A 12,181-nucleotide genomic window follows, 5' to 3' on the forward strand; every position below is an offset into this window, starting at 1 on the left:
GCATATATAGGTCTTTCAATTCATTTATATAGAACCACCTCAGATTTAAAAATCTCACTGTATAGTAGGGTACCCTACCCCTGCACAGAGAAGAATCGTATTATGGTGTGTATATAGAGATGCAAAAGTTAGGTACATTATTGATGGATTAGCAATAATGATGTGGCACACGTACATATAGTAAGTTATAATGTTCACATGGCGATATGTGTGTGTGTGTGTGTGTGTTTTTTTTTGTGTGTGTGTGTGTGTAGCTGTCATTCACTTGGCAATGCAAGGTTCTTTAAAATTTCAGTCACAATTCTGTTTTGGTTTTTTTGGAGGACTAGGCACAGTGAAATGATCATCATTCTATCAAAGAAAAAGCCCTCATCTCGAACGGAGATGGGTAATTATAAGTAACAATAACTACAGATTTTGAACCAAGGGTTGAATCATGTCCATCGTTTCTACACCACTATGTGTTACTGATATTAAGCAATTTTTTTATGCTTACAATCACTTGATTGAAACCATGTTATTTCTCTTTCTGTTTTCCCCCCTTCCCTTTTGTCCAAGTGAGTTGTAGCTCTCTTAGACTCTTTCTCATCCTTTCACATAAGGAATGATCTCTCTCTTCATACTAGATGATAAGAATTATTCCACTAAATAAGTTCGGCTATATAAATTGCGTGTCATTATATTTTATCAACAGTAAAATTTTTGGATATGTTGTTAACCATAAAGTCATATTTAATAATTTTATTGAGTAGTGTTGCTTGTTTGATCTGTCTTCCCCATCGACGCTTTCAACGGTTTTGCTTGTGCATGTCCATATGCTACCCCAAATGATTTTTTCCCATTTTTTAATAGGCATTATCCGTACTCTTTCTTTTATATGTTCATTACAAATTTTATATTTCTTGTATTGCACCACATCAATCTCAACAGTCCCATATCTGTTACCACAAATTTATGCTCGTCTTCTTAAAGCCTAACATTTATTGTCATATAAGATTGCTGGCCTTGTAGCAATTTGATAAAGCTTCCTTTAAGTTTGTTAGAAACCTTCTAACGATAAATAATTCAAATAGCCTTTCTTCATTTAAACCACCCAAATGGTAATATAAATGGAGCACCCCTATTCATATGATTTTATTAAGGGAAAATGACAACAAAAATACCGTTAAATTTGAAAAATGACAAATAGATTTTTTAACAGATTTTGACTTGTCAAACTATTACCAGGGTAATTAAAACCAATACAAGAATAGCCAACAGATCTATTTATCTTTTTGATATTCAATATGTATTTATTTTATCATTTTTTTAATTAAATTTCATTAGACGTCCTTTATTCTCGTTGGAAAAATAAATATAACTAGGAAAGATTGTGTACCATGTCAGATTCATATTCTTTTATGAGTCATTTTCGAAGCTCCACAAGTTGATTTACCAATGTTCATGTAGGCAGAGCACTGCACAAGAGAGAATAATAAGAGAGGAGGAGAGATATCCAAAAAATTCAATGACTAGGACGAGTTAAGCTAATGAATGGGAGTTTCTTTTATAATGTTTGGCAAGGACATTTTGGAAATGTAAAATATTCACAATATCCATAAGATGAGATATATTCTTAATATCCTTCTATTTCAATCTGTAAAATTGTGATTTGAATTTAAAACTGATTGAAATCTTTATCGTATATTCTCAATATTAGTATATTTTGGATTAAATTCTGGCTTAATCCCTAGATATTATAACCTTGAATATCCATGGAATGTATATAGATTATCTTGATATTATAAATTAAATCATTTGTTTGATTTTGTTATATTTAATCATGTGGTTAATCTAATTAATTGACCAGTTAACTGAAATATAATCTCACTTGATTATTTAATTTAATTTAATTCAATTGAAATATTATATAATTTTCTCTTCAAATAGTCTGACCCATTAATAACGGATTTGGACCCACAGTCCAACTATCAAATTTCAGCAAAGAAAGGTATACTCCCATAGTTACAGTTGATCTGCGAGCCAACAATTACATATCCACTTTATTTTACCAACTAATTATCCTTTTAAAAGGTGAGATTAAGATAGTATTATAGTAAAAACCGACATGGTTGATTTCTTTGTCTTTTTTTCTTTTTTTTCACCAGCAATAGTTGATTTCTTTTTTGGTTCTTGTTACCGCCAAATATAATAAAACAAAGAAAATACATCAATGTTAAGACAAAGCAGTAGGTGAAAATGATTAATATGAAAAGGCACAAAGGATCAAATAAAATCTCCCCCATACGTCTTTCGTTTCATATTATAATAATAAATAATTCAGGCGGCCTGCTGAGGCCATGTTTCCGTTTTATTAAGATTAAATCAGTCAAATTTGATAGATGCTGATTGAGTGAACCAGGAGGAATAAGCAAATAACATTTTGTCATATATACCCATAGACATATTATCTTCGGTCTCTAATATAAAAACTAATTGAAATATTGAGTTTGATAATAAATATAAAATCTTAATATATTTTATTTTTTATTTCTGTTCAAATTATTCCTATTAATTACACATGTTAAAGAAGTTCATATCAAGAAATAGTTTCAATATAAATGATATAGGAAGGTATTTTAAAAAAAAATTAACATATATTTTTAACAAATAACTAATTTAAATAGTTTTTTTAAATCTATTGAACTACTCAAATTAGTTGAGTAGATTTTATTATAATAGTAGTACTACCTTTATTCTTAATATAAAAGGTAGTTAACTAATTTGAGTAGATTAAAAAAGTTGTTGAGTTAATTATTTGTAATAAATAGGTGTTATTTTTCTTAAAATACCTATGTTAATTAAATGTTATTTGGTGAAACATTTAACATGTGCAAGCACTATAAAACTACCTTGAAAAAATGAATAAACATTAAAAAAAACAAATTAGATTAGGATATTTTAAGATTAAATTAAAAATTAAGCTACTTCTGTCAAAGGAAAGATGCAGTAATATGTAATATTTCGTTTGAACTATTGAGATGGGACTTGAGAAGGAAGAGGGGAGATGAGCCTGAAATCGATCCTCCTCCTCCACACAAATTTTCTGACTTTTCCAACCAAATATTATGTTTTTTGGATGTCTCTATATAAGTGCAATGCTGAAATTAATGATGTCATTTCCTGTTCTCATTTGGAAACTCATTCTCACTTGTTGACCAACATTAGTACTAGTCTTCGCAAAAGAAAATCTCAATAGGCAAGCGCCTCCCCCCCCCCCCCCCCGGTTCATTGTTGTTGATTTAAATGAGTTTGACCGACGTCAAGCCCCCAAAGACCAAGTCATCAGTTTATATCTGAAAGTTTAGAAAAATACTTACAGAACTATTTATAAATAAACTATTTTGATAATGGATTCAAATATACATCTTTTTAGATTACGAGTTGCATCTTTGTTAACTTGACGAATTTATGTTGACCATCAGGTAAGCTTTTATTTTCAAATGAAAATATTTGTCTAATTTTTTCTTCCTTTTCTGGGTTTTATTTGTCTTCCTTTTTTGGGTACTATTTGTCTACTTTTTTTATCAGGAAAATTTGAAAATAATTCTGATCTGTATGACTATATTTAATTTCATTCATATAACTTGGGCTAGTTTCAAATGTTTAATATTTCTATATTTTGAGATGTGGGTTTAAAGCATCCAGACTGACTAAGCAACATCTAATTATTGGATTTCACATCAAATGCTTATGTTTGATATTCAAAAAAAAAAAACTGAGCATGAAGTGGATGTTGTTGTTGTTTTTTTTTTTTTTTAACTTAAGGATATAAGATTATTGTTATTTTATATCACAAAAAATAAAGGATCTGGATCTGAATGATTTGTTGGCAAATAAAAAATAAAAAAGAATCCGAATGATTTATTATAGCATTTCTTAAATTCAATCTTCATTCCAATTTTAACACACACACACCCACGCACTAATTTTAGCAAGATAATGCATTTAAAAAAACACAAAAATATTTATCCATGTCTTTTTTTGGATTGAACATTATTACTAAGTGTGGCTTAATGTCAATTGATCATATGGGGAACATTTACTACCAAATGCAGCCACCATACTTGTATATCAAAACTCACTACAAAAAATAATAAATTAGCAATGGAATTTCTATCGCTAATCAAAATTAATGACAGATTAGTAATAAACTTTAGTTAGAAGTGGAAAGATGGAATTCAAAATTATGTCATTAATTAGTGACAGATTACTGATGAATTAGTGACGAAAATTTTTTATTACTGATCCGTCGCTAATTAATGATGAATATCTAACAAAAATTTTGTCACAAAATAGTCATAGATTTGTAATAAAAATTCTGTCACAAATTAGACTAATCCATTGTTAAATTTTTTATTTTATTTTGCAGAATTTAAAATATCACGTGGCAACTGCTACCTTACCACCTCTTCTCCATCTCCCATGTCATCATGTCATCCGTTTCTCCATGTCATTACCACATGTCTATGACCACACCTCACCACCTCCTCTCTCCCCCATGCTGCAATATCTTGAGCCAATTTGTAAAGGAGTGGTGGTTTAAATAAGGACCCCCACGCTAGTGTTGAAACTTTGCTAGTTGAGCTAAGAAACACCTACAGAATTTTTATGCAAAAATAAATATATAATATTTCTAAGGATGAATACAAAATATATATAATAAATGTTATGTATATAATTTAATATATTATTAATTATTTCAATTTAATTTTTCTATAAATTTTCCTTTGATTGAAAAATTAAAGTAAATATGATATAAGAATGTTGAGAATTAACGGTGAAAGAGAAGTTGAGGCGAAAATTGAAAGACCATGGAGGGAAATGGTATTTGCACTGCTTAGAGTTAACATTTTTTATTTTTGATTTTTAAGAAAATAGAGATGCTTTCTTATATTAAAAGTTACACACTTAAATTCTAGCCATATTATATTGAAATTTTTATAAACCAAATTTTTGCCATTTTTTTAATTTAAGCACATATCGATGAATACAAAAAGACACATTTTTTTAAGTGAAAAAAGAAACCTCTCTTTTTTAGGGTAAAAGAGTAAGCACAATTTGCAACTAGGGGCGAGTTCAATTTGTTAGCAGATGCTTAGAAGACATAGTGATTTCGAATTGCGTTAAACAAAATTATAGCGGCACCTGATCTTTATCAGAGGTCAACAGTTTCCCCTTGACAAATCATAATATAATAATGGCCGCAGCTCGAGCCTCCCATGGGCACGTTTGTCGTCGCTTTTAAAATCACTTATAGGAGTAAATCGTGACAAAACTTCCCACATATTTACTTCGTTTCTATAAATTATGAGTAAAAAATTGTTTAAAAAACCGTACGCTCAACAAAGACTGTTGCCATTTCTGTAGCGAGTTTCCAAACCTCCCCCCACGAATTACGGTGTCTTCCATGTTGTTGGTGGTTATCGTTTCAAGTACACAAGCGATTCGCAAAACAAGCCCGTAGATTAAAATCTAAAATTTGTTTCCTAGGTTACTATTCACTAGTTAATTTCAAATTTTCAGTTTAACTTTGAAAAATCATAACTAATTATTAAAAAAATCGTATTGAGGGGGTTCAAAATTCTATTTGAAACTCTTTGAATTCTTTACAAGTGAAAAATATCAATGTGGACTCAACCTCACTAATTCATGTAGTTTATTTCATGAAGTTTACTATTTATTTGGTAAAAACAATACTTACCAGTTTTTCTGCTCTAACTTTAATTAATCATAACTCTTAGTGCATACATCTATTTTAAGTGATTTACCCACTTATTTTAAAGCTCAAGAGGGGTACTTTAATTTCATGGTCATTTGCGTTCCTTCCACTCCTCCACCATTTTGTGGCTCAATTAGGGGTGACTTATCCCCTTAACTTAAATTAACAATTCACAATTAATTGCTTTCTTGCATGTTATCATTTCATCCTTGCACTAACTATTTTCATACATTATCATAGCTAGTTACACATGTTATCATTATTATTTAACATCGCATAACATTAATGGCATATTCATAATATACATTAGCATACAATTTACACAATGTAATATAATACATTTCCTTAATTGTTTCCTCTTTTCCTTGCCTTCATTTTATGCATCCTCTTACGTGCTCATTATCACCTATTAGGGTTAGTTAAGAGAGGGTGAGATTCGGGAGAATCTCAGTAGTAAATATTATCATTCATGCATGCAAGATAAATGCAAGTGTATAACATGCTTAGTATCACATACTTTCATGCTTTGAAATATCATCATCATATGCTTAATATTTCAAACACACATGGCCATGAATTAAACAAGAAATAGAGCAACATTTCATCAATCATGCTTTCATTCATCATCAAGCAATTTTAGCACACAAGCATACATATCAAGTATAAATTAGGGTAAGCTTACCATCTTGTATCTTTAAGCTTTTCTTCCTTGCTCCTTTTTATCCCAACCACCAAAATTACTCGAACAATCTTTCTATTCCTCTTCCTTGGTATCTCATGGTCCTAAATTCACAATACACAATAATACCCAATCCATTAAAACCATGAAAATCATTAACAACTCAAATTTTCAAGTTTGATTTCTTTTTAACCCTAACTTTTCACTTTCTTAATCTTGATTCCTAAATTCATTCTCTTGGCCATTTCCCACTTAATTTTTTTTATAAAGAATCCAAAAATGAGCTTGGATTTGTCAAAATCCAACTCCTTCTCTTATTTATTGAGTTGGCTGAAAGGTATGCCTTTAGGGTCTAAAAATTCTATTTTCAATTCTAATGCTTCAAAGCTTGTTTTCTCACTTTTACCTTATACAATTTTTCATTCTAAGCTCATTGAAAGTATCAAAATCATCAAATTCTAACCCCAAGGTATAAAACTCAGCTTGGCAAAATAGTTTCCTTAATAATACAATCATGAAATTTAACCAATTTCAACATAAAACCACTTGATTCTCATTTTTTTTCAAACCCTTAAATATTATTGATAAAGCCCAATTTTTATGCATTTTATCCCAAATTAATCTAGGATTTAAATGATAATTTTGAACTTAAATAGATTTTTATGCATTATCAGATTAATTGGTTGGTTTTTGAATTTTACATAAAAATTGAGATTTTGGATTGAAAATATAAATATTTTGTGAATTCCTATTTTCAGCTTAGAATTAATTTTTTCCCATTTCTTTGGAAACAAGACTCATATTTTTACAAAGATTATTTTAGAAATTTTTGCAATTTTTTGCTAATTTTTGTCCATATCTAATATTTAACTTTGATATAGATTATATTATATTTGGATATAATTTACATTAATAGATACACTTAAATTCTTGTAGGTCAAAGAAGAGTATACAGAAAATCCAATGGTACGAGATTATTTCTTGAAATTCAAATACAATCTAATGACTAATATCAAGTAAATAGTTAATTACTAATGGGTTTTAGTTTTGGATAAAAATATCCCCTCCCCTCCTATTAAATATGCTGGGCGGCACCTTTCTTAAAAAAAGAGCCCCCTTTTGCCAAAATCTGCTCCTCACGGTTCCAACATATCTGGCCATTTGTTTTTTTATCTTTTTTTCCCATCCGCCACATACTCTCCACAATTCCATTATTATATTATTTCCGTCTACCTGCCACTTTGTCCTCCATCATTCCACCTTTCATCAATTTCCTTCAATGGCCGTAATCTGCACAAAAGAGCTCGGAGGGAAAATGATTTTCAAGGCAGCTTGGGCTTATTGGGAGACAATTTGGGAGGAGTATGGAAGAGGTTTGAGCCTTAAGCTAGTACTTGAAAACTATAAGAGAGTGATATTCCATTTATCTTTTCAATTCAAGAACTTGAGATTATTTGGTTTTAAATAATTTTGAATTGGATTTTTTTTTAGACAATTTAGTTCTAAATTGTCATTTTTATTTTTGGATTGGATTGATATTTGAATTCTATTTGTGCTAAGATATTTGTTGGAATTTATGTTTATGAACCTTTACATTGTTAATTGAATTTATAATTGAGTTTTCATTATGGATTTAATTATCAATGTGGTTTGAATTGCAAATTTGGGTTCTTTTGCCTCTTGATTGTTTAATTGAGTTGGTAAATTATCTAATTATTTAATTGGATAATCCTAAACATAATTTTCAGAATTAATTTGAATTATTTGTCAATGGTTTTAATGAGTTTAATTAAACAACATTATATCATTATAAGTTTTCTAATAGTTTAAGAGTTTTTGAAATTGAGGGTTCTTTTTGTTTCAAGTAGACAATTAGACTTATTAATTTCACTCTCTTATCACTTTTCTTTGGTCTAATTAACTAATTAATGTTATCGAGGTTAAATTCATATGAATCCTAAGTTGTTCCCTCTACCGTACCTGAAAAGAAACTTCTCAAATTTACTTATTAATTTTTTTTGTTTTCTAGTTAATTTTCTTTATTTATCATTTTAATTTTTTCTTCTAAAATTCCCAAAAAATTGTATTTGCATTCATTTAGTTTAATTAAATTTTCATATAGATTTTAGGACATTTGCATTTGTATTTAGAATTAGAATTTTGCAATTTAGTTTAGGTCCATTTTTTTTTTTTATCATCTAAATTTTTACCTAAAGAAACCAATAATTTGCTCCTTGGAAGTAATGACTTAGGTTGATCCTAAACTACAAATTAATTGGGACCTAGTTTAATTGAGTGCTTTAAAGATACAGACATCATCAATTATTCTAACATCAATTTTGTCCTCCCCTTAACTTTCCTGCAACATCATATTCTAGGGTTTCAAGCTTCCAAAAACTATCAAAACCTATAACCAAACTTAACAAGACAAGTAGCAAGATAAACAACATAAAAAACTATGATTTTACCTTGTCTTGGAGTTTGATCTTGCATGGTTTTCCTTACTTTTTCTCTTCTCCTTCTTCTCCTCTCCATTTCGGCTTCTACTCCCTTTCTTTCTCTCTTGGCCAAAAAGTCTTCAAGGAATGGTAGAGGGAGGGTATTTATAATTAGCAAGTTTAAATCTTGGCTCTTGATCTTATGTATGTGTGGCTTAATCTTAGTCATTCATTCAATCTTTTCTTCTGATCTTGCCATGTGTCCGTTATCTCTTATCATCTATCTTGATCAAGCCATGTTTTAAGCTTCTAGATTACTTACTCCTTATGACATCACACCCCTTACATTATGTCTTGCCATGTGTTACATGATTAAGGCATCAAGTTCATGATTTTGCCACATGTCTCTTGTAACTTGCCAAGTGTCTTCTTGTAACATTTCCACCAATGAGAAGCCTTACATGTGGCGTGAAAGAGAGGAAGAAAAGAAAATTGGAAAGCTTCTCCAACAAGCTTCCAAGCTATCAATCTCATTTGCCTCTTACTGGTCCTTTTTCTTTTTTCACCTGCTTTCTTGAAATTTCTAACCAATGAATTGGCCCACATTTGGTGCCAACTTAGAGAAACATAGAAGAAAATAGTTAGCTCCACTGACAGGCTACTTAGCCTCATTAAGTAAGTCACGCAGTAGAAATTTTGTTGTATCGAGTAGACAAAAGACTATCTAAAATGTACCCGTACTGCATTCTAATTTTCCTACTGTTCATAAATATCTCCCGATGACTCATTGGATGACTCAGCAGTGTCATAAATACACCTTGGCGACTTAGCACGCTAACTCTGCCCTTATTATTGCCTTTAGATATTTTCTTTGATTTTGTCTCCTATTTAAGAGGACAAAATTTATTTAATATTTGGCTGAAACATTTTATTAAATTCAAAGTTCCAAAAACTCATATATCCATACTATAAACTTCCTCTAATTCTGAAGAAAATCTATGAATTTTCTTAGACCATAACTCAACCCATAGATATTTCTTTTTGAATTTCTCGTAAAATGCTCCTAAACGACATAACTGGTTTTTAAATATTTTTAAAGCCATTTTGTTGGCCTTCTAAGATGAGACTAATTTTATAATTTTTTGTAGCTTCTTAACTTATAAATCCTTATTTTTACTTACTTTTTTAAAACCTCCTCATGGCTCAAATAATTAAATTTGTCTGTATACCTCAAAATGAGCCATAATCTTAGAAATTCATTTAAAATCAAATTAAGGGCATTTTTGTGTTTTTTTTTCCCTTCACATACAAGCTTTAACATGTCATTTCCCATTTTTTGGATTTTTTTGGAATGTTTGGGCATAATTTTCATTTTTGTCCTTTCTGGCTTGAAACTTTGTAAAATTATGATTTTGCTTCTGGTTCAGCTTAACCTTATAATTCACCTCATTTAGGCCTCTAACATAACCTTTGGTCTACATCCATCTCTATTTCTCATTTCTAGACCTCGAGATTTAACTAGAGTTTCTAACTTCATCTTATCTCAATCCTAAAAAAATTTTACTTTGCGATTTAGTCCCTAGAATCCTCTCTGTCATTTCAGAAAACCTTTGGAACTTCTACCAAAAAGAGTATGATAGTTTGCCTTTTTTAGACTATTCTGATACTTTTAAGTCTAAAATTTGAAATGTTACAACAAGTCCTGGTATCAAGCTCCTGTAATTCATATTCAGCTATTATTATTCAACAACACCTTGTTTTGGTCTTGGTCGAACCGCTCCTTTACTTTTTCAACTTCAAGCTCTTCGCACTGGACTCTCCCTTCTCATCACCAGATTTTTATAGCCAACTCTCATACTTGCCCATTATGATATAACCTTACAAGACTTACGTCAAACTTATCATGCCATCTAGCATAGTTCCTTGGTCCATTTCTTATCTACTTAAGGATGTACTACTTCCGATCCTTAATATAAGAGCTCATTTGATTTTTATTTTGATTCTAAATATAATGCTATAATCCACTTTATCTCTTATATTTATCTATTTTTTTCAAGATGGTCCTTGTAATAATAGTAGTTACAACTAATACACCTGATTAATAAGGATATTTTAGGAAAGACAACACCTATTTATTATAAATAACTAACTTAACTAGTTTTTTTAATCTACTCAAATTAATTAACTAGTTCTTATATTAAAGAGGCAGTATGTACTTTGCTAGGTCAATTTGTCTGTTACTATTTTATTGTTTAATGCATCATTCTATTTCATCAAAAAAAATTAGGGTGGCCTTTCTTTATGTCCTAGTTAGATTTGTATGGGCCGAAAATACAGCCCATGGTCCTTTGGCCCATGAAAGCCCAAAACGTTAAATTAATCATTGGATCAAGTTGGAAGATGGATTTTGGATCAGAAAAGACAACAAGATTTTTCATGAGTGGTCGAACTCAGTTCGTTACTTTTATTTGGAAGGTAGAGAGAAAATATTTTTTTATTTTTAATATAAGTCATCTTATTTTTGCTTTAGCAAAACAAATCATCTTATAAAATTCTAAAACATAAAAACACCAATCAAGAAACACTAAAAAAAAAAAACAGAAAGACAAGACAGATAAAAAAATGCAAACAGAGAAAAAGCTTTGGAAAAAAATGCTAAATACAGACACTAAAAACAGACACCAAAGCAATAAAAAAAAATACAGGAATCAAAAAGACCCTTAGCCAATTCCTTCTTGATCATGCCTTTCTTATATACCACTCCATCTGGTTTTCATTCTAGCAACTAAGTCAGCCATATTAAGATACTCTCCAAGGGAGATGGTGCTGCCATTTTAGCCATCCATTGGATCGCATCCCCTTTCTTCCAGAAGCTACTAGTTTTCTTGTCTAGCTACCAAGACAAATTCAATATATGGCTTCCTCTCAATCAAAAGAAATCTATCAGATAAAATTGGCACACGTTGCCATTCTATTTTATCTAAAGATCCATTAAATACATCCTTGTAAAGCTCCTCACAATCAACTTTTGTACAAATTTTATAGCTACTGAATTTATCACAGAATATAAGTGCATCTTTAATAGCAAAGCATTCAGTTTCAAAAGAAGTACAAGCTTCAACTCTTCTACATATACCGCCCAAGGTAGCTCTATTACTATCTCTACAAACTATTCCAATGCTAGCATAATCAGATTGCTTCAAGAATGAGCCATCAGCATTTATTTTAACAGTGGCTTTAATTGGTGCTTCCTAGGACAATTTCCTCATAATCTTCCTCCTCATATATTCAACACTGCAACTT

The sequence above is a fragment of the Neltuma alba genome, unplaced genomic scaffold, assembly GCF_004799145.2.
Source record: "Neltuma alba isolate B1F8T4 unplaced genomic scaffold, ASM479914v2 tig00010927_pilon, whole genome shotgun sequence".
Taxonomy (NCBI): Eukaryota; Viridiplantae; Streptophyta; class Magnoliopsida; order Fabales; family Fabaceae; genus Neltuma; species Neltuma alba.